The sequence below is a fragment of the Natator depressus genome, chromosome 5, assembly GCF_965152275.1.
Source record: "Natator depressus isolate rNatDep1 chromosome 5, rNatDep2.hap1, whole genome shotgun sequence".
In the NCBI taxonomy this organism is placed as follows: Eukaryota; Metazoa; Chordata; order Testudines; family Cheloniidae; genus Natator; species Natator depressus.
In genome coordinates, this window is record NC_134238.1 from 115,724,110 (window position 1) to 115,748,176 (window position 24,067).

Consider the following 24,067-nt stretch of genomic DNA (forward strand, 5'->3'; position numbering starts at 1 on the left):
AAAATCATCATTCACATGGCACTCTGACAGGTCAAGCTGGCTGACAGCAGATGAATGAGTTACAGAGGAAAGAAACAGTTTGGAAGGGCCTGTTCAGCTTTGTTTATTCATTGGTGAGAAAACTCACTAACAAAAGAAAACAAAGATTTGCACATTTCATTGCAAGTGCAGGATGTTGTTATGCTGCCTCTGAGACAGACAAAGAGTGTTTGAACTGTCCTCTCTGTTGGACCTTTGAACTGGGTTGAACTTACATGGGCTATTGATTTGCTTTGTGGGTTTTTCCCCTCCTAGCACGATCTATCTCCTATATTTTATACGGTTGTTATAACTACAGACCCTACAATGCCCTATGCCTACAAGGGGACAGACCCTCTGCTGCTGTAAATTGACATCGTTCTGTTGCATGCCAATTTTCACCAGCTGCGGATCTGGCAGAGGCTGAACGTTTTTTCCTCTGTAAACTTTATGGGGTTTTTTGAAACAGCCTTTGAATAAAGAATACTAATTTTATACCTGCTGATTATATTATTATATATAAACCCCAGTCTGTTCGTCTGTAAGTGTTCATTTTTACTCTAATTGGAACGTATGTATCACCTTCCAAAGATCTGTCTCTGCAGAGATGTACTGAGCATCTTTTGTATTTAGCTCTGCAGTCTAAAGACCCATTCATCTTAATTGATTTGAATATTAATTTCGCTGTAATCTTAGACCCCTCTATCTTGCTAGGCTTGATTTTCTTTCCTTTCCTTCCCCCATCTTTCCTTCCTTTTTTCATTCTTCAAATCTCAGCCTGAACATCTCAGAGCTTATTCATTATAAGGGTCACAGCCTCGGATCTAGTTATTTCATCACAGTTGTTGCTTTCTGAATGTTTCTTCTACTGATTATTTCTCTGCTTCACCATCCTTTAACTCTTCCCTTTGTCATGAAATTCTGTTATCATCTTCCAAGCTCAGTAGCAGAGTGCTAAATCCTGAATTGAGCATTTACTTGCTTCCTTTGGAGGACGAGGCTTCCGATTTTTAAATATACTGTGAGTCACTTCACTAGAGATAAAGAGGCACCTTTTAAAATTCAGGAAACATATAGAGGAAACATCTCTCTTCTGTGCTCAGTCACAACTTCTGACTTTGCCAGGAAAATTGTGGCTGTTACTCCACAGGGAAAATTATGCATGACCAGAGGCAGGCATTTTTCATCAAAAACCATCTCTAGAATGTACAAAATAACATGAGAACTGCCATACCGGATCAGACCAATTGTCCATCTAGCCCAGTAGCCTATCTTCTGGCAGGGGCCAATGCCAGGTGCCTGAGAAGAAATTTACATGATAGGCAGTCACTGAGTGGTCTACTCCGGTGGTGCACTCACAGTTCCTGGGAACCAGAGGGTAGGGACACTCAGAACATGGTACTGCATCCCTGATCATCCTGGGCTGAAATACAGACTTCTTCATTCTGTGTCTAAATGTTCCATTTACCATCCTAAGTATATTGCCAGTGTAAAACAAAGACGTATTAACCACATTCGTAAAATAATGGCTAGGTTGGCAGCCTGATTTAGTTTTCAGAGTAGCAGCCGTGTTAGTCTGTATTCGCAAAAAGAAAAGGAGTACTTGTGGCACCTTAGAGACTAACCAATTTATTTGAGCATAAGCTTTCGTGAGCTACAGCTCACAAAAGCTCATGCTCAAGTAAATTGGTTAGTCTCTAAGGTGCCACAAGTACTCCTTTGATTTAGTTTTGGCATTGATGATGGCTTTTCCGCTTCACTGCTATGACTAGCTGTTATACAAATCCTCTAGATTTTTGCCTCAAGAAATTTCACAGAAAGGCCTGGCACATGGAAAGAAGTCCAATTTTATGCATGAGTCCCCCATTTTGCTGTCTGATATTTTTTTAAAAGCCAGTGGCAGTATACTTACAAATATACAATCACTGAAGGATCGATATGTGAGAGACCATAAATACACACACAAAAAAGATACCATGATTAACATTGGGGATCAAACCCTGACTTCCAGCACCAAAATCACATGTCCCGATCATCTGAGCTAAAGGAAAGGAGTACTTGTGGCACCTTAGAGACTAATCAATTTATTTGAGCATAAGCTTTCGTGAGCTACCGCTCACTTCATCGGATGCATTCAGTGGAAAATACAGTCAGGAGATTTATATACACAGAGAACATGAAAAAATGGGTGTTTATCATGCACACTGTAAGGAAAGCGATCACTTAAGATGAGCTATTACCAGCAGGAGGGGGGGGAAGGAGGGGGGGAGAAAACCCTTTGTAGTGATAATCAAGGTGGGCCATTTCCAGCAGTTAACAAGAATGTCTGAGGAACGGAGGGGAGGGGGAATAAACAAGGGGAAATAGTTTTACTTTGTGTAATGACTCAACCACTCCCAGTCTCTATTCAAGCCTAAGTTAATTGTATCCAATTTGCAAATTAATTCCAATTCAGCAGCTCTCGTTGGAGTTTGTTTTTGAAGTTTTTTTGTTGAAGAATAGTCACTTTTAGATCAGAAGTTGAGTGACCAGAGAGATTGAAGTGTTCTCCGACTGGTTTATGAACGTTATAATTCTTGACGTCTGATTTGTGTCCATTTATTCTTTTACGCAGAGACTGTCCAGTTTGACCAATGTACATGGCAGAGGGGCATTGCTGGCACATGATGGCATATATCACATTGGCAGATGTGCAGGTGAACGAGCCTCTGATAGTGTGGCTGATGTGATTAGGCCCTATGATGGTGTCCCCTGAATAGATATGTGGACACAGTTGGCAACGGGCTTTGTTGCAAGGATAGGTTCCTGGGTTAGTGGTTCTGTTGTGTGGTGTGTGGTTGCTGGTGAGTATTTGCTTCAGGTTGGGGGGGCTGTCTGTAGGCAAGCCGTTGAATAAGCAGCAGGAACTTATCCTCATTTTGGCCTACCACTAGAGCTCTGAATCGTATCTTCATTCATAACCTTCAAGATCATCAGAGTCAGGGCTCCAAGCAGATCTCTTGAATTGGATTCACTCCCAGTGCCTTTATACTGATCTTGCAGGGTTCACACTGCCCTTTGAACTGGTTTGGCCAGACTAATAAGCAGATTGAACTTTTGCCTCTACCTCCTGTCAAACTGAACTTTGATACTGGGGATTGGCCTGCACACATTCCTGTTTTGATGGTAGTATCTTTCTCTGCCAGGCAATGCTGCTGCTACTGCTATCTACTTTGGGTCTCCCAACTAGTGGTAATATGTTTATTATAGAGGGTAGAGTGTGCCTGGATGATTACTGGATGAGATTCTATGGCCTGTGTTATGCAGGAGGTCAAACTACACAATCACAATAGTCCCTTCTAGCCTTATAATTAGGGCTGTCGATTAATTGCAGTTAACTCGCGCCATTAACTCAAAAAAAATTAACTGCGATTAATCACAGTTTTAATGGCTCTGTTAAACAATAGAATACCAATTGGAATTTATTAAATATTTTGGATGTTTTTCTACATTTTCATATATATTGTATTCTGTGTTCTAATTGAAATCAAAGCATATATTTTTATTCCAAATATTTGCACTGTAAAAATGATAAACAAAAGAAATAGTATTTTTCAATTCACCTCATACAAGTACTTGGTGCAATCTCTTTGTCATGAAAGTGCAACTTACAAATGTAGATTTTTTTTGTTACATAACTGCACTCAAAAACAAAAGAATGTAAAATTTTAGAGCCTACAAGTCCACTCAGTCCTACTTCTTGTTCAGCCAATTGTTAAGACAAACAAGTTTTGTTCAATTTATAGGAGATAATGCTGCCCTCTTCTTATTTACAATGTCACCAGGAAGTGAGAACAGGCATTTGCATGGCACTTTTGAAGTTGGTACTGCAAGGTATTTATGTGCCTGATATGCTAAACATTTGTACGCCCCTTCATGCCACCATACCAGAGGACATGCTTCCATGCTAATGATGCTCATTAAAAAATAATGCATTAATTAAATTTGTGACTGAACTCCTTGGAGGATAATTGTATGTCCCCTGCTTCATTTTACCCGCATTCTGCCATATATTTCATGTTATAGCAGTCTTTGATGATGACCCAGCACATGTTCCATTTTAACAATACTTTCACTACAGATTTCACAAAATGCAAAGATAGTACCAATGTGAGATTTCTAAACATAGCTATAGCATTCGACCCAAGGTTTAAGAATCTCAAGTGCCTTCCAAAATCAGAGAGGGATGAGGTGTGGAGCATGCTTTCAGAAGTCTTAAGAGAGCAACACTCTGATGCAGACACTACAGAACCTGAACCACCAAAAAAGAAAATCATCCTTCTCTTGGTGGCATCTGATTCGGATAACAAAAAAGAACATAGGTCAGTCTGCACTGCTTTTGATTGTTATCGAGCAGAACCCATCATCAGTATGGACGCATGTCCCCTGGAATGGTGGTTGAAGCATGAAGGGACATGTGAATCTTTAGCACATTTGGCATGTAAATATCTTGCGACACCAGTTACAACAGTGCCATGTGAATGCCTGTTCTCACTTTCAGCTGACATTGTGAACAAGAAGCGAGCAGCATTATCTCCTGCAAATTGAACAAAACTTGTTTGTCTGAGCGATTGGTTGAACAAGAAGTAGGACTTAGTGGACTTGTAGGCTCTAAAGTTTTACATTGTTTTGTTTTTGAATGCAGAGTTTTTCTGTACATAATTCTACATTTGTAAGTTCAACTTTCATAATCAAGAGATTGCACTACAGTACTTTTATGAGATGAATTGAAAAATACTATTTCTTTTGTTGTTTAACAGTACAAGTACTTGTAATCAAAAATAAATAGGAAGTGAGCACTGTACACTTGGTATTCTGTGTTGTAATTGAAATCAATATATTTGAAAATGTAGAAAACACCCAAAATAGTTATATAAATGGTATTCTATTATTACCAGTGTGATGAACAGAGATTAATTTTTTTATTCACTTGACAGCCCTACTTATCTACAAATGCCCAATGGTCTCATGCCTGGAGGCTTCAGAGGCACAATGTGAATTCCTAGGGTAGGTTATGTAATGTTTTTAAATGCAGCCCTAGGGTATAGCACTGCTGGTTGCTGCTACCCATTGTGAGAAGCACTGAAACTTCTGCTAGCATAGGGAGTGGACAGGGAGTCCTAGGCACGTTCCTCCAAAAAATATCTGCAGGGAGGATGGTCACAGTGGAATGATTAATTTATTAACCAGTTTGGTTTTGAGGTCAATAAAAGGAAGAACAGTAGCTGAAACAGAACTCAATTGGATTTTGTTATATAGATTAAGTGGGGGAAACTCTTTCCCTCCTACCCTCTTGTAGATCATCCCATCTGATTGATCACTACATAAAGATTCATGTAACATGAAAAGGCGAATACAGACTAACACGGCTGCTACTCTGATTCATGTAACAGTGAGCTTCCTGAATGAGTCACATGTAGTTTAGCTAATTTCCCCCACCATACAAGTTGTTCTCTCTGCAATTTGGTGCCACTGCAGGTCAATGAACTCATAATTGGCTCTAATTAACACTCCCACTAGCTGTGAAGTTCTTTGCAAGCTGCTGAGTGGCACTCACAGAGGTGCAAAATTCTTCCCTGCCTTTGAAAGCATCAAAGAAATGAAAATTAAATCATTTCCAATCTAATCAGCCAGCAGTCAGGATAATGGAAATAAGGAAGAAACCCACCCACATCCAAGGCACACTACAAACAGTGATCAGTAACACTGAATTCCATTGTAATGGCATCTAATACACGTACTGCAATATATTTAACCATTATTTATAACTAGGCTGATGTCTCTAATCCTTACAGTGTCGGAATTTTCTAGTTTGACAATTCCATATGCACTCAGGAAGATATTATCTAATTCACTCTCTCAAACATACTTTACTTTGCACTTACTTTATTTAAGTGCCTGCCCTCAAAGTAGCCCAAAGCAATATACAAACATTAACTAAAGTTCATACCACCCCTGGGAGCTAGGTTAAAGCCAGGTCTAAGCCACAGACTTCTGTGAGCATAGCTATGTCGGTCAAGGATGTAAAGGGGCACAATCTCTGACGAGCATAGCTGTGCTGTCCGAAGTCCCTAGAGTAAATGCAGCTATACAGGCAAACCTGCACTTATACCACCACTGCTAGTTTCGTTTTGGGGAGGGGGGGTTATTATACTGAGTCAAAGTATAGCTTTGCTAGTATAGATGTGACCCCACTAGGAGTGCTTTGCTAGTATAATATACTGGTATTCTTATTGTGGTAAACACACTCCTAGTGTAGACGTGGCCTAAGTGTTTTATACCCATTTTTTACAGATGGGTAAATAGAGGTACAGAGAAAAAGTCAACAGCATTGCAACAGGTCACACAATGAATCAGCACCAGAATGCTGAAAAGAATCCAGGAAACTGGATTTCCAGGTCCCTGTTGTAACCTCTAGATACATGCTCTATGTATATATTACTCTATTAGAAGCCTTTCAACCACAGTTGCCAACTTTCATGTGATAAATAAGCACCCCGACTTTCACAATAAGCCAAAAATCAAGCTAATCCTATTTCAAAACAAGGCCAAAACAAGCCAATCCCTAAGAACCCCGCTACTCTATATGACTAGATCCCCCTGGCGTGCATCTGGGACAGTGGTGGGCCTGTTGTGCACCCCTGACTCTCTCCCCGCTTTGCCCCTGCTTGTCCCCCTTTGCTAGAAGCCAATTAAAAAAAAAAAAAAGAAGCAACAAGCTGAAAGCCAAACAAGCAACAAGCTACAAAAACTAGCCAACAAGCAATTCACAAGCCAATTAAGCCAAAAACAAGCCCAATTTCTGCATCCCCCCCCCCCCCCACAGGGTTTGGCATGTCTGCTTTCAACATATGAATAAAATACAGGCTTTTCAAAAAGCCTTTGATAACATCTATCAAGGCAACTGAAGAAACCGAGTAGTTATGGTGAGAGGAAGAGTACTGTCATGGATCAGGTAAGAGTAAGAAAACAAATACTAACAACAAATGTTGAATTTTCATCATGGTAAAAGTTCAACAGTGAAGTGCCACAGGGATCTGTAATAGGCCTGTAGCTGTTTATTATATTTTTTTAGTGATCTATACAAGGGAATAAACTGTGAGGTAGCAAGCTTTGTAGGACACAAAATTTAGGTTAGTCAAGCCTGTACATGATTGTGAAGAATTTCAGAGGGACCTAACAAAGCTATGTGAATGGGAAACATAACTGCACAGGAAATGTATTCTTGATAAATGCAAAATAGCATGTCAACGAAGGGAAAACACTGGACATCTGATACACCTGATTGGGTTCTAAATTAATCATCTTCTCAGGAAAAAGACCTGGGCATCATTGCTGACATCTCTGTGAAAACCTCAATGTACAGTGCACTTCAGAATTTGTGTTAGAATAGAAAAGGGATGGGATTGATCATGTATATTTTCATTATATAAATCAGTGCTACCCCTTGTCCTGGAATGCTGTGTTCAATGCCCACCACCCTATCTCAAAAAGATATAGCAGAAATAAGGGTTCATAGTTCAGTAATGTGAATGAGGAAAAACAGGGAGAAAAAACTCCACCTGAAGAAAGACTGAGACAAATAAAAGGAGATGATAAAGGTGTGCAAAATGACAATTGTTGTAAAGAAAGTAGGTCATCCTCTCTTATAATACAAGAACGAAGGACTAGCCAATGAAATTGGAAACACAGCAAATTTAAAACCAATACCCTTTTCCACATACTGCACAATTAGTCTGTGGAACTCATTACCACAAGGTATCGTTGATAACAAGAATTTGACAGGATTCAAAAATGGATTGAACATTTGTATGACTAGTGAGAACATTAATGGTAAGAATGGGAGGAATAATAAAAATGCCTCCAGAACAAAGAGGGAAGGGTGTAAATTCTAAAGGCCACAAGTGAAGCACTAACTGGAGGAGTTAGGAAGAAACCTGCCCTATGGGCTGATTTCCCCTTAATGGCCTATTGCAGAATTTCTTGCAACTTTCTCTGAAGCATCTAGTACTGGTGGGTCACTGGCCTGAACTGGTATGACATTTCCTGTGTTCCTATTTGTATTGCCATAAGCTTGGGATGATTGTACTATTTATGATTCTGAGCAGAGCAACAAGCAAGAGATGCAGGGACTTCTCAGTTACGTTTTATAGTAATAAACATTTTCAAAGCACAACATACTGTTGAGTTTGTTGATGCCAAGTACAGTTTGTTTGCGGTTTGTCGTTTTTAGTCTCCTCCCTCCCCACCTCATTTGAAACAACCTGATAAAGAAATATTGCTTTCTTTTGCTTCAAATGTGGAAGGGTTTTTCTTTGTTTTAAAATTTACCACTAATTTGGGATGATCTTTGCCACTTATGAATAATGCAATTTGTAAGACCTTTATATCGTAGTATTATATCTCACAAATGTATATCTGTAGAGGCTCATTTTCAGATATTCTGGGTGCTCAGTTCCCCCAGTTTCAGTGGGAGATGTCTGTGCTCCCTACTTCTCAAAATCAGGTCCCCTGTGCCCATACATTGTTATTGCAATGTTCCATAGCTGATCAAGATACAGCTGTGGCAATGATTCAGACTCATGAAGACAAAAACAAACCAACAAACCAAAAAACAGTCCCAGGAATAAGACAGAATTTGCTATGTCCTCCTGAAAAAAACAAGATCCCTATCACCTGGTACTCACTGCCATCTTCAAACAAGTGCAAACAGTTCTGCCCTATTCCCAACTCCTGGAAGAAGTCTATCACGGTACTAGCCTACAAAAAGGTCAAGTGAGACGACCCCAGTAACTGAAGACCCATCTCTCTCTGCTCCATCACCTACAAACTATATACCTGCTGCATTGTGGCTAGGATTACAGAGGATCATTCCTAAAGTGCAATTTTTCCTGAGTAAGGACTGAATAAGGACTTCAAGTTTTGGTCCACTGGAAGTAAATAACCTGAAAACAAAGGGTGCGGAAACAAAGGCTGAAGGAAGTAAATATGTGGACTCTAGAAGACCCTTGCAACCACTGGCAGAGCTGCTTGGTGGGGGTGAGGGTGGAGATTTTCTCTCTCCACCTTTGTATTTCTCTCTCTGATCTTCCGGCAGGTACTCCGAATGAATTTTGCAAGGAGAAAAGAGCATCCAAAAATGTACATTTCCTTTTTTATTTCCGTAACTATTACACCTGCTTGTTTCTTGACTTCTTTGAACAGGAAATTGTACACTTTCCAATCTGCACAGACCCACAGCTGTGCTTGTGAAGCACCTTTGATAGAGTATTTGTTAAAGGAAGGTATATATTCCACTCAAGAGCTTGGAAATGTTTTGCGTGAAAGGCACTTTACTACGTGTTTTGAGTTGACTTTCTGTACCGTCCAAGCTTTTTTTTATATATATTATTATTATTATATGTCCTGCATCACCGGCTGAACGTCATGAGGATCTCAAGCAGGCCTCCATTCTTGAAATGTTCATTTATTTATTTACCTGTCAGGTATGTAGTGATTTAGTTTGCTCAGGGTCTGAGTGAGCCCAACGTTAATGGCTCAATTGTTATATAAGTGTATAGGTCCCGCGTTCATAAATTTGGTATTGAAACTAAGTTGAAATTTGTTATTTCCACATACAGTAGATCATCCAGGATATTAACATATATAGAAACAAGTACAATCACACACACATTATGTAATATATATAATGTGTGTGTATCAAACATACGTATCAAGTGGACTCATTTACTGGACATAATCGTCTGTTTCTATACTGCCATTTACCTCAAATAGTCATCTACACCTGTGCAAAATGCTTGTAAAATGCTACTGTTTTTATCTGGCAATGTTTCAAGCTTCCTTTGAACAGGTGCAATGGCGATACACAAGGCAAAAAAGAGAAAGATCAGGCCTGATGTGTCATCTCAATTTGATAAATTATTAATTACTTGTTTTATTGTAGTGTCAGTAGGTCTCAACCTTTACTGGAACCTCACTTTGTATGTATTGTACATCCATCCGCATAGTAAGAGACAGTCCCCCTGTCCTGAAGAGTTTACAATCTAGTAGACAAGGCAAATAGAAGACAAAGTATTTTTATCCCTATTTTATAGATGGGGAGATTGAGGCATGGCTAGATTAAGTGGTTTGTTCAAGGTCAAACAAGAAGTCTTGGGCACCTTGCAATCATATTTTTGAAAGAGCAAGAGCCAAGATGAAATTGAAGCAATATAACCATCAATGCCAGCAGAAAGAGGATACAAAGTAGTAGAAAGATGAAGGAATAATCCTTAGTGAGTAATTTATCTGGAGCATCTCATCTCTTCACTTCTGTTGGTGAATTGCTAATCACACCCTATAGTTTTCTTTACTGTATTTATTATTTGCAAATATTCACCAGTAGACCCAATCCAATTCTCACTTAATACAATTTGAGAATGGGAGCTGGATTTGGCCCAAATTATTTCTACAAATAATCCTTAATCTATTTGATTGTTCACAGGCCACCTGCTGAGAGTGTTAGAGATCCTATTTTGGAAAGAGTTCCACTTCCCCACCCTGTGTAGTCACATCAGCACCTGCCTGAACTAAACACATAAAATAAAGTGGTCCATTGTATCTCCTTCAGTGCATACCCTGTGCTCAAGCATTGTGGTTAATGTCAGGGGAAGGGGCAGGGATCATATTACCCAAAATACTCTGATTTTCAAATGAGCAAACTCAAGTTTGAAAAGTACATGGGTGTGAAAATGAACACCCTGATGCCTCATGTCACACAATACAGTTCTTCATAAAATTCAAGTGTAACAGGAACAAATTTATCTCCTCTGCCCCCTTAACAGTAATACTTTGCATTGTCTATAGTACCTTCTGCCCAAAGATTTCAAATTGCTTTACGAAGATTAATGAAATGAAGCCTTACAAAACCTTCCCAAGGCAGGCAGGAATAATCTCCTTTTACAGTTGGAGAAACTAAGGTATAGACAAAGCACCTTGCTCAAATTCGAAGGAAGTCTGTGACACAGCTGGGAACGGAATACAGAGCTCTGAATTCCTGTCATAGTCTGGGGCTGCAATGCCATTTCTTCCACTCTGACAGGAACGCTCAGCTCCCGTACACACACGGATGGGGCCAGCAGGACTCTGTGGCAACACTTGTGCCGTTTTTTCAGCATACTCGGATATCTACCGCATAAAATTACATATTCTGTAATAAGGGAGGTAGGGAATCACTAATGCCTGCAGTGATGCAGATTTTTGTTTATGCCTCTGGAGTATTCTGTGGTAGGTCCTGACATTTGCATCTCAGGGCTTGTCTTCACTACTGGGGTAAATCGACCTAAGTTACGCTACTCCAGTTACGTGAATAACGTAGCTGGAGTCGATGTGGCTTAGGTCGATTTACCCTGGTGTCTTCACTGCACTGCATCTACGGGAGACCCCCTCTGGCCGATTTACCTTACTCTTCTCGGGGAGCTGGAGTACTGGAGTCGACCAGAGAGTGCTCTGCCTTTGATTTAGTGGATCTGAGAATTCTGGAATGATACGGGCCCGGAGCATAGAATTACTAGGCAGGATTATACACAGTAGCAGATGATGCCCTTTCTAAAAAAGCACTGTTTCTCTTTCATTTTGTTTTCCTCCACGAAACTTTATAAACCCTTTTCTGTTCTTTTCACTGCTCACTGACTTTCGCTAGAAATTGATTTCTTTATAAAATCATCTTGGGTACAGTCATGGTGCTCCCAAGCAATCACAAACTATGCCAGTGCTCCAAGGATATACTGTATCACTCTGAATTTACTGTAACTACACCCAAGACAACATTATGGTTAAATCAATTTCTGGAAAGGAAAGAGAAACATCATGGACTACTAGTGCCGGTCATCTGGAGAAGGAACACATACTGCTAGCTAGTTACTGAAAAAATACAGAGACTACTCAGTTGAAACAACTTTCTAATCTTCAGTTTTATGGTCAATAAAAGCTCTTAAAAGTGGAGGCCAGTTCTGGGTGTTAACTTTAACTTACTTTTGTGTTTTACAGACATCTGTCTTTTGAAGGGAAAGTATATACTTCCTAAAAATAGACACCAAGTTGTAATGTTTGGATCATGTCCCTGCCTGAAGAGGGTTCATACTGCTGGAATGGCCTCCTCTTCTGTACCTATAACAGCAGCAATGCCACTATCAGAGCAAAGAAACAAAAGACTCACCAAGTCAGACCCTTATTCTGCAAACACATGTTCGTGTACTTGGCTTCGCACACATGAGGAGGCTCACTGAAGTCAATGGGACTAGTCACATACATAAAGCCAAAGCAATGTGTCCATTTGCAAGACGGGCCTAAATTCTCACTTAAGTGCAAGTTTCTTCTACGGGCAGCTGGAGAAACACACAAAAAGAATCAACTGAAAGAAACCCTCCCTTGATCACTACTCAGAGAAGGACAACTTATGGGACTTAACACAGAAGACATTCATTCAAACGGCTGCCCAGTATAGACAGGGGCCGCAGAAGCTTGTTCATGCACCAAGAAGTGATGTCTGATAGTGCGGGAAGACTTCAGATTCACATAAATGTTTCTCAGATATTTTAACAGATGAACTAAAATAAGTCACCTCTCCCCGCAAAGGCTTCTGAAAAACAAAGGCCAGTTGGATCCAACAATACTATAGAAAATGAGTCCTGTGGGTCCTTCTCAGTTTATTATTCAGCTTTATTTTATTTATTTTTTTTAGTTCCTTGACTGTCTGCCACCTTGGTAGGTAGTAGTTGTTACAAGAGTTATAAATGGAAACAATAAAAAGCCACCAAAAATGGATACAGCCAAAAGTCTACTGCCACCATTGTGGCAAAACATGTTTTCAGGCAAACTGCTCAGATACTGAAAAACAAAACCACAAATTAACTGAAAGCTAAACAATCGAACATGCTGTAAACACGGACTCAAAGCTGCCAAAGCCAGGTTCTGGCAACCAGCCAAATGGAATTCATTCTAAATGAAAGACCCTCTTCTCAGAGAAAGCCCCGTCATTGCTTCTGGAAAGTTTAATTTTAGGAACCTGCAAAATGAGCACTACTCTCTTTGGCCGTTGCAATTGAGTCCTGGACAAGCAGCCATGTCAAAGATATCCAATTCACAGGATAGTCAGGGCTTTAAAAAGATTGTCCCACCATGCCCTCAATTTTCATTCTCAGAAGACAACAGCCAGATTCTATACTCCCTGAAGCCTCCAGTTAATTGTAAGTAGAACACATTCTGTAACTTAGCCTGAAAATGGCTGAAGTTGGGATGATTATTCCAAGATCCACATTGGAGAGGAACAGCCATAAAAATCACTCCCTCCCCTCAAATATACTCAACTGAAACTAAAAGTAAGTACCACAGAGTTTAAAAAAATAAAACAAAAACTGTTCAGTGTTTGCACTAGAACCATTCATGGACACCTCCCTCCCCAGTAGATGTAGGTACTGCAGGCCAAATTCTGATGTAAACAGCAGTGCGGTAAATCTGGAGTAACTTCACCAGCTATCAGCTATGGGTTTACTCTCTTTCAACTGAGATCAGAATCTGGAACTACAGTACTCTGTCCTGTATATGGAATAAACTACCATGTGAGTTGTCACTACAGGACCGAGGACAGTATTGTGTGAAATGTACAAAGTACTATGTAGGGAACAGTACAGAGCCATCCCAAGGAAAGTCCAAGAAAGGGGGAGTGGTATGTGCACTCTGCACCATGCACTAGGAGGATATGCATTGCTTCCCTCATGTACCAGCTCCAGTCCATAGGCTGGTCTGGAAGGGGGCAGAACTGGGTCCATGGCCTTGCCTCCTTCTGGGCAAAGAGAGAAAAGCAGTCCCTACTCAGAGAGACTGTTACAAGTGCTCTGCCCTCGCATGAGCGACATAAAAAGGCTGAAGCTTCTTAAGCCCCTATGCCCTACACAATGGCCAAGCACAATCTAGTTCTGTTTGTGTTACACTGTAAACTTGCCTGTGTTTTCAGGGAGCTTACCACAAATTTCTGTCCTTTAGCAGTGTGCTTGGCTAAAGATCTTAAATACCATACTAAAGAGCTAATATATAACAGTTAAAATAGGACTGAGCAATTTACAGATGGTTAACTATAATATTGATAAGTCGTATTATAATGTACTGCATCTGAAATTAAATAGAAGATGATCTTTTTGTTTGGCTATCCAGGATGTGTTCGCAGTCTTCGCTGTCACTACATTACATGAGCCATCCATTCCTCTGTGGTCTGCCAGAATGCAAAGAAGCTTATTCCTATCATCTGCTGATGACCATGTGAATTCATTTGGAATAATACTGAACAGATACAGAGCACAATATTCATACCTGGAAGCCAGATAATGCTTGAAAATAAGGCAAAGGGACAGAGACTAGGTTAAGTGAATCTATCACAGCATTTTGGATACCCTGTTTCTAAGTGTGTAAAACTTTTCCTGGGTTCAAACTGTTAGAGATTCAAAAGGTAGGTCAAGTTCCCTGAAATACTTGAGTACCTTTGGCTGTTTATGCATGGTTTTAATCCCCAATCTAGGGGGGGAAATAGCTGCTGTTCACCCCCAAAAATTTTGTTTTGGGGTTTGTCCAAACCTGAAATGGGGGGTGAAACGGTGCACACACATGCTCCTGAGACCCAAAAACACTTCTGTACTCTTCCAGATGCCTTTCACAGAATAGCTTCCGCCTTAGGCTACATGTCAGTATTGCCTACCTGTAGCACCATTTCTTTGGAGCCAGAGAGTTGTGGGTTTGATTCATCTTAAGAGAGATAGTTCATAGAGCACTAACTATGGTTCTGGGCAGAAAAGTTTTTCTGTTTTTTTAAATACGCCCTTAAATGGAAGTTGTGTTTTTGCTAGATGAGCTGTGTTTTGAGACAATTCAAGATGGAAGATCTGAAAGGGTGAGAGCTACCCTATGCTCTCTCTCTCATGGTTATTTTGTACTGGATGGTTTGTTGTATTCTATAATCTACAGTAAAAGTTATATACATTGAAAGTACATGCTTTGCTTTCTGTGGATGGAAAACACTACAGTGGCTATTGTCCTCTTGATAATCTGTTAACCAGGAGTTCCTTCTCCCTCTATGGAGTGGCCATCTAATTGGAAGTTTTAAATAATTCCATGGATGGATGGACGATGAAAGAAAGAGTAACTCTACTTTCTGGCCAGCAGCTGTTCTCTTAATAACAGGTTTCTAAATGTCCAAAGCTGTGAGCAAACTATTGCTGAATCCAAGTTAATTGCTCGGTTTGTCTACCCAGGCACTGCACCACCAGTATCTAATAAAACAACTTTGCAAACTCACTGGCGTCATTCAAATACAATGCAGTTTTACATAGCTTACACCAACAGATATATGTCCAGCTATGAAAGGAATCTGATAAAACGTATCAGTTAAAGATCTGACAAGTTGTGAAAGGGGTACTGTCAAGTAATTAGATATAAAGTGCACATTTTTATAACTAAAGAAATCAATCCAAATGAGAACAGATTGGGGAGGGGAGGTGGGGGGCAGCTAAACGTTCCACTGCACTGTTGCTAAGGTATGTCCCAATCCTCCACTGTGCACCGCATGAACAGATCCCCTCTGCCCCCATGGAGACTCCTTATCTATTCTGGAGCCCTGTGCAGGTGCAGGGTTCTGCCCAGGCAGAGCTCACTGTAGGATGAGAGCCCGAGCTATGACACTGTTCTACTCGTGCATGAGAATTGCCATGCAGCTTCACATTCTAAGATGAGTGAGATGCAAGATGTAAGCAAACAGCAGAAATAGTAAAAGGAAAATAAGATATAATTATTTCAATTATAATCGAAGATGGTATTAGTAACCCCGTTAAAATATTATGTGATTTATATCTTGCTATTGTTTTTGTTAACAATTTCCTTGTAATAAAATAATTTTTAAATGAGGATATTATCACATTGATAGGGGAATGCCAGTCAATAACTGAAATAATATATAAAGACTAACTGAAGAAAAAGGAGGACTTTTAATTTTAATTGACAATACAGTGGTCTTCTCAGCAGCTGTGGATAGTCGAACAAGAAGAACAGAGAAGGACATGACAAAAGACTATACATTTGAAATTCCAAATCTATTTAGTGTTTTTTCCATTCAAATCCTACATTTACTTAAACAAAACTTCACAACATGGAGTTGCTTAGTACCAAATTCCTTCAAGTAGCAAAGATTAAACATTTCCAAATCACACCGGTTCATTAAAAGATACAATTAAGACAAGAAACTCTTTACGACTCCTATTGTTTCAGTTCTCCTGTAGGAAAATAAGTTACACTGTTGATTTCCCTTCTCCCGTCCCACCCACGGCCAATTCAGATTGCACTTACCCAGACAGTGAACTTGACAGCAATTTCAAATGCCACAAGTGGAAATAGAGAGTTGAAGTCACCCACCAAACACTCCACAAAGACACCGCACTGTCCAATTCTCACTCTATGAGGTTTCTTTGATACCTGCAAAGAGATTTGGGTCATGTTCAGATAGGTGAAAATAAGCAGCGCATTTACTTTCCACTTAGTCACAGACAGAATTAATATTGATTTCTGTGTTCTTTTACCAAGCGTTAGGGCTTAGAGCTAAGCTTCTGAAACACAGAAGGCCAGCCTCACGAGGTGACTGGGTAAGTACGTCTAATCTCTACATTACAGAGAGCTACTAGGCTTATTAAAATATGTATTGTTTAAAACTGTTAGGTTCCATCAGTTGATGACTATGTTGTGATTCGGGTCATTTCTGAAAGGCAAAGTGAGAGATATGAACAGAAAATGCAGAATTATTATTATTACGACACACAAAGAGAGTTTTAATAGAGTCTACATGGAAATCTCCCAAAAAGGGAATTCAGTACCCTGCAAAAAAAAAAAAAAGCAATGCACTCATGAAACTGATCTCTCACAAACTAACAAGTCTTGATCTTTACGGTAACATAGGACTGCACCGCTCTGCATAAGCAAATCCCCGTGGAATTGCCCAGCTACCAGCTCTTGAACTTATTTAGGCAATTTAACAAAAGGAGAAAGGTTGCCTGTTCATTAAAACACCTTTTGAACTGTTCTGAACATTTTAGTGTCTTCATGACAGAAGCCTTCAACCCATTTATTTTCCCTTTTGGATGTGAATGCCCAAGACTGCATTTTCTAAGTTTTGTGAACAGCAAGTAATTCTTAACAGGGCATTTTGTGCAATTCACAATCAACTCCAGGTAACTGGAAAATTTGGAAGGTTCATGCGACTTAAAGTGGGATGTGCAAGACTTAGAATTTAACAACCCAGAGGTGCAAGAACATGTACATGTAATTTTGCAAGTGTACAAGTGAAGAAATGCTGAAATTCTGTCCTTGTATTTTTCTAATCAATTTGTGGACAGATCTAGCAATATTTTTCCTCCTGTAAAGAAGATTTTCTAAAGCCATGGAAACACCAACAAAAATTCGGAGAGAGTATGTGTGCGCGTGCTAATAAATAGCAGTCTGGCATTAATATGCTGCCAAGTGCCTACTCCCGAGAACAGAGGTTGGTAGCCTTTGGCTCACTCTCTCTTGGAACTGAAATGGCCTCCAGAGGAAACAAAAAACAAAGCAGTCAGTGGGTGCTTTCTGTGTAAATGAGACAGACAATTTCTGGCAGGTTTTTGCTATGGAGTACATAATGAATGAGGTACATATTATTGGTACTCCGATAGTTCCTCCACATTATCCCTGGCTGTTTGTGCTCCTTCCCCACAATTGGCCACGTGCTCTGGAAGACTGCATGATCAATTTTTTAATGAAAAGCAGCCCTCCCACATTCTGTGTGGAGATGCAAGTGTGCCTGTTGGTGACGACAGCACCTGCCAATGAGGTGTTCAGACCAGATGCTGGAGGGAGGATGGCCTAGGTGCACAGCTGCATCAACCAGGGCCAACCAAACATCCCTCTTCAGCTGCCCAGACAACAGAGGTTCTTGCTCGGCAGGGAAATCATTGGGCCCCAGAGGTGCAGTTGAGGCTCTGCTCGTGGTGCTGCTGATGCATCTGCTGGGCCACCTCAGAAATGGAAACACTTGTTCTGACACGTTGGACAATGATGAGAAAAGTGAAGTGGACCCTGAGTCATGCTGCTGCTCACGCAGCCTTTCATGCACACAGATAACACTACGACAGTGCTTACAGAGGCTGTTCTATCAACCGATATACCAGACAGATTACAGTGTTTGGGACTGTTGGTGTTAATGAAAAAATATGCCCACACTCATAATTTTAGCCTTTTTTTAAAATGACCAGGTGTTATAGTGTGTAGCTTTGCTGTTTGCCTATGCAGAGTAATACACACAGCACATCACCCATCTCCAGAAACCATTGTCCATGCAGACTTTCCTACTGCACTAGTATCAGCTCCTTCCCAAACACCAGATGGTATATGGACGTTCTCCGAGGACATACTGGAAGTATGTGGAGTTCTTCCTCTTTACCCATTAAGACCACCCATGTTAAGGCACTCTACAGGATGTCCCTCATGCTCTTCCCCTTCTTCAGTCACTGCCAACATGGCATCATTATCATCACGAAGTCTCTCCAAAAAATAATTTTAAATGTGTGTCACCCACAGATCAACCCCCTCTTTCCCCACGGTTACACTGAACTAATGCACTGTGACAACAGACTACACCACTTCCTTTGTACTCCTAAGGAGTCTCACAGTTTTGATCACCAATTTGCCCAGTCACATTGTGAAAAAAATGACTGGTTTCAGAGTAACAGCCGTGTTAGTCTGTATTCCCAAAAAGAAAAGGAGTACTTGTGGCACCTTAGAGACTAACCAATTTATTTGAGCATAAGCTTTCGTGAGCTACAGCTCACTTCATCGGATGCATACTGTGGAAAGTGTAGAAGATCTTTTTATATACACACAAAGCATGAAAAAATACCTCCTCCCACATGCTTTGTGTGTATATAAAAAGATCTTCTACACTTTCCACAGTATGCATCCGATGAAGTGAGCTGTAGCTCACGAAAGCTTATGCTCAAAAAAATGACTGAAATTTATGTGCATTTGATTACTGAGGCCTCTCTCACTGGCAAACGTGTGAGGAAGTGACAATGAAACCAGGGTGGTACCCATATTAGCATTATCCCCTTGCATTTGCATGGGGCCAAAGGGTGTTTTTGGACAGGCTTCTCTCTCTCTCCCGTGTTGCTATGGCTACCTCTCTTGTTCATTCTGTATGCTGATGACTAGACTAGTAAAGGTGTTTAATGGACACTAGTTGACAGAGACATCAGGAGGACAGACTTGATCCCCCACAGCCTGACAAACAGGCTGTTATAGAGATCTAATTCCACTCTTTGCAGCTGAAATTCAGACATACATGGATGACAGGGAAAAAAAAAAAAGTCAGGAAGGCAGCAGATTCCTTCAGTGCACTTAGCGACTGAGTTACTGCTCCATCTTAGAGTTTTACACCTGCACCCTTAACTGTATTATCTGAATGCAATATACACAACACATGCTTTGTATGGGGATGAGACACTACCTATTCAAAGTCTGTGCAAGGACATTCCACAATGAGAACGAGAGGCAAAAGTCACAAAATCCATTGTTACAAATAATGCTCCTAGCTCTAGTACTTACTAAAAACAGGCCTGTGCAGTGAAATTCACATCCAAATAACTATGGCAAGCTGTAGTGGTGAAAGGGATGAATACACCGACCTGTCAAAGATTAAACAAATGGTTTCTGGTCACTACTGCAATCTGGGATTCCAGGAGTAGAGGGGAGAGTCTGGAAGCAGTTGATGCACCAGGCCAAATCTTCTTAAATCCTTTCATTTGGTAAGACAAGAATTTAAGTCCTCATGAGGACATTGTTCAGAAGCTGTGAGAATACCTATTGTAGAGGTGCAGAAGTGCCATTTATCGTATGCTTCTTTTATGAAGAGAAAAAAAGTGCTTATTTGCTTTGGAAAATAAGGGCTTTTGTTGAAAATTCTGGCTCTAAAGAAACGTAGCAGGATGATTCCTATAGGGGAAACCTGTGTTGCTAGCCCAGATAAGCAACTGTAAAGAGTAAGAAAAAACGGGAGAAATGATGAATGTGGATCAAAGCTCTAACTCCTTTAAGTGAATCTTTGTTGTGAACTAAAGGGAAGTGAATACAAAGTGACTTGAAAGAAATCTCTACCTCACGTTTCAGTTTAATCATTTCTTTTCAGTTTTATTTCTTTTTGATTTTCATGCAAAGACAGGGAAGGAATCTGAGAAATCAGTAGTGAAATCATAAGTATCAGAAGGGGAAAGTGGGAGATCTCCTTTGAAGCCGAATGATGAATTTTTAAGGAGTTAAGTAGAAACATACTTTGAGGGCAGTTTGCAAAGCATAATCTTTTGATGGAATTGTCTCTTTTCTTGATGCTGGCAAAAGGGGGCTTTTATCTGAAAGTAAAACTCAAACTGATATTTATCCCTGTGTAGCGAGCTTTCTGAATAAGGCTTGTGATGACCCTCTCTCAGTCAATCTCATTTACACTATTGCAGTTTTGAAAGTTTCACTCATAAATCAAAAGTAGCTTGTCAGTTTCTAGCAAACAGACAATACTACCAAAATCAAGCTAAACTATTTCTCCCTCTCTCTTTTTTGACCCAAAGGCTGAAGTCACTAGATGTCCACTGCCAGGGCCGGCTCTAGGTTTTTGCTGCCCCAAGCAAAAAAATTTTTTGGCCGCCCCCGCTTTTTTTTCATGCCCCCCTCGCCTCCGGCTCTGCCCCAACTCCGCCCCTTCCTCAAATCCCCGGCCCCGCCTCCTCCCCGGGCATGCCGCATTTCCCCCCCAACCATTGCTTCCTGCAGCTCCCCCCCTGCCAGCCCCAGCCCTAGCTCATCACCGCTCCGCCTGCTCCCCTGAACACACCGCCACTCCGCTTCTCAGGCGAGGGAGAGGCAGCGGGTTCAGGGGAGCAGGCGGAGCGGAGGTGAGCGAGGGTGGGGAGGGAGCGCAGGAAGTAATGGGGTTGGGGTAGAGGAACCGCTCCCCACCCCAGATTGCCTCCGCTCCACCACCGCCGCCTCCCCCGAGCGTGCCGCCGCTCCACTTCTCCTCCCTCCCAGGCTTGCCGTGCAAAACATCTTTTACACCCGCACCTGTCGGCACAGGGTAGGCACACGCTGAACCAAGCGGTGCAGCGCACGTGCAGCCCCGGACATCTGAGGGCAACACAGACCTGTTATTGCTCAATCTCAGGAGGCTGAACTCCACTTGTCCCTCTATATTGTCAAATATATTGATTTCAATTATAACACAGAATACAAAGTGTACAGTGCTCACTTAATATTTATTTTTGATCCCATATATTTGCACTGTAAAAAATACTATTTTTCAATTCCCCCCATTACAAGTACTGTAGTGCAATGCTAAACATATCTGGCACATAAATATCTTGCAATGCCGGCTAAAAAAGTGCCATGCGAACGCTTGTTCTCACTTTCAGGTGACATTGTAAATTAGAAGCCAGCAGCATTATCTCCCATAAATGTAAACAAACTTGTTAGTCTTAGCGATTGGCTGAACAAGAAGTAGGACTGAGTGGACTTGTAGGTGCTGAAGTTTTACATTGTTTTGTTTTTGACTGCAGTTATGTAAAAAAAAAATCTTCATTTGTAAGTTACACTTTCACAACAAAGATTGCACTATAGTACTTGTATCAGGTGAACTGAAAAATACTAGAATGTATCCGATGAAGTGAGCTGTAGCTCATGAAAGCTTATGCTCAGATAAATTTGTTAGTCTCTAAGGTGCCACAAGTACTCCTTTTCTTTTTATTATTTCTTTTGTTTATCATTTTTGCAATGCATATATTTGTAATCAAAATAATAATATAAAGTGAGTACTGTGCATTTTGTATTCTGTGTTGTAATTGAAGTCAATATTGAAAATGTAGAAAAGCCATCCAAAAATATTTAATAAATTTCTTTACAGGGTCAGGGCCCCCAAAAAGTATGACAACAAAGGAAATGTTATAAATTATATATATATATATATATATATATATATATATATTAATTATTTAAAGCAGTGGACAATACTCCCTTAAGGTCATTTAAATTAAAATGTTTATATTCTTAAATGTCTCTGACAGCTCTAGTAATACTATATCGTAATATGTCACAGACTATGAAGTGCACCTTGATGTAAAAGCAGCTTGGACAAAGAGCTGTCATCAAATTTCTCACAATCATTTTTCTTTTCCCCTTGATCATCTGGTGACAAAACAGCAATGTACTCGGCTGCCTGTGTGGGAATCTCCTAGGTTCAAAGCCATCCTTGTGCCTCCTTCTTCACCCACATGACCTTATGAGAGTTCTTTCCTCTTAATCTTGCTATGATTCTGTTTGATCTGCTAATCACCACCACCAGGGTACAGAAAACATATTCTGCTACTCTTTAAAATCTGCTAAATATGCATGCTGAAGTGACATGAGACAAATGCAGGAGGAAAAAACAGAGCCAGATGAATCAGAAGGCACAGAGTGTATATCTCTAAGAAAGACTTTAAAGGGTAATAACAGTCCTTTAATGTGTGGCCAATTACACCGTTGATGTGATTATGGTGATTTTTAAGTATTATAGCAAAGGACCTAAGCTGTGGTAGCTGTAGTCACCAATTACCGGTTTTACAATAGAAAGTTTTCTTAGTTAACAAACTTGCACCAGTTTATATTACATTATTTGCAAGTTAATACTTCTCAGAAGGACCATGGGCCTGATCCAAAGCCCACTGCACTCAACAGAAACACTCCCAGTGGTTTTGATTAGCTCTGATTAGGCCCTATGGTTAGAGGCAGAAAGACACTATGTTAGCACGACAGTGCTTTGTACTGGAAGTCTCATTTACTTTTCAGAACAAATTTATTCGCATACGCACACAAGTGAAAGAGATTACCTGTGGTTGAGATAAGCAGCAAGGGCCTTAGCTAAATGGTTATCTAACTATCAGAATCTTCTACAAACTAGGCCTGGAAATCTCATGGGAACAGGCTCTCTCAGAAAATGTGACATTCTAGTTTCTGTTCCTGGTTGGAAAAACTGTGAGGGCAGCCGCTCTTTGTATTTTCTTGCTTCTGATGCCAGTGCCAGACAAATCAGGATTGGGGGCTGGGAGGGTGGCAGGAAAACATTTATCTGAATACTTCAGAAAGTCAAGAAAGGTTCAGTTCAGGTTCACATCTAACAAGGGAGGTTTGGCATGTCTGGGGCTCTTAAGTTATCTGATCTGATTCTTTCCTGCGTAAAAGCAATAAAATGTACTAATAATAGTAGAGCCAAGCTTACAGGGGCTACCATGAAAATAGCCGTGTGTACTCAGGTAAGGTGGTCTATGCAATGTGGCACTTGGAAAAGCATGAGCTGGCTGAACTGAGTGCTGGATAAATGACCCCCGAATCGGGTTATCCACTTTGAAATGCCAAAAAACCTGCACCCACCCCCACCAAAATCAAGTCTGCCACAACCCCAACCCCTTCCCCAACCAACAGCCACTTATTGCAGTAATGGGTATGTCAGGGTTCCTTCCCCACTCTGAACTCTAGGGTACAGATGTGGGGACCCGCATGAAAGACCCCCTAAGCTAAGTCTTACCAGCTTAGCTTAAAAACTTCCCCAAGGTACAAACTTTGCCTTATCCTTGAACCGTATGCTGCCACCACCAAGCGTTTTAAACAAAGAACAGGGAAAGAGACCACTTGGAGACGTCTTCCCCCTAAATAATCCCCCCAAGCCCTACACACCCCTTTTCCTGGGGAGGCTTGAGAATAATATCCTTACCAACTGGTTACAAAATCATCAAAGACCCAAACCCGTGTGTCTTGGAACAATGGAAAAATCAATCAGGTTCTTAAAAGAAGGATTTTATTAAAAAAAAAAAAAAGAAAGGTAAAAATCATCTCTGTAAAGTCAGGATGGAAAATACTTTACAGATTATTCAGATTCAAAACACAG

At 40.6% G+C, this 24,067-nt stretch overlaps 1 long non-coding RNA gene across 1 annotated transcript in view; it reads right to left on the reverse strand.

The window, feature by feature from the left end:
* The window catches only part of LOC141987064 (uncharacterized), a 170,908-nt gene extending 154,178 nt beyond the window's left edge, over positions 1 to 16,730 (reverse strand). Inside the window, exons 1-2 of the long non-coding RNA XR_012639434.1 lie at positions 16,656 to 16,730; positions 16,426 to 16,551 (exon numbers count right to left, since the gene is read on the reverse strand). This is a non-coding gene — a long non-coding RNA (uncharacterized LOC141987064). The remainder of the gene's footprint in view (positions 1 to 16,425; positions 16,552 to 16,655) is intronic.
* Between the last annotated feature and the right edge of the window lie 7,337 nt (positions 16,731 to 24,067).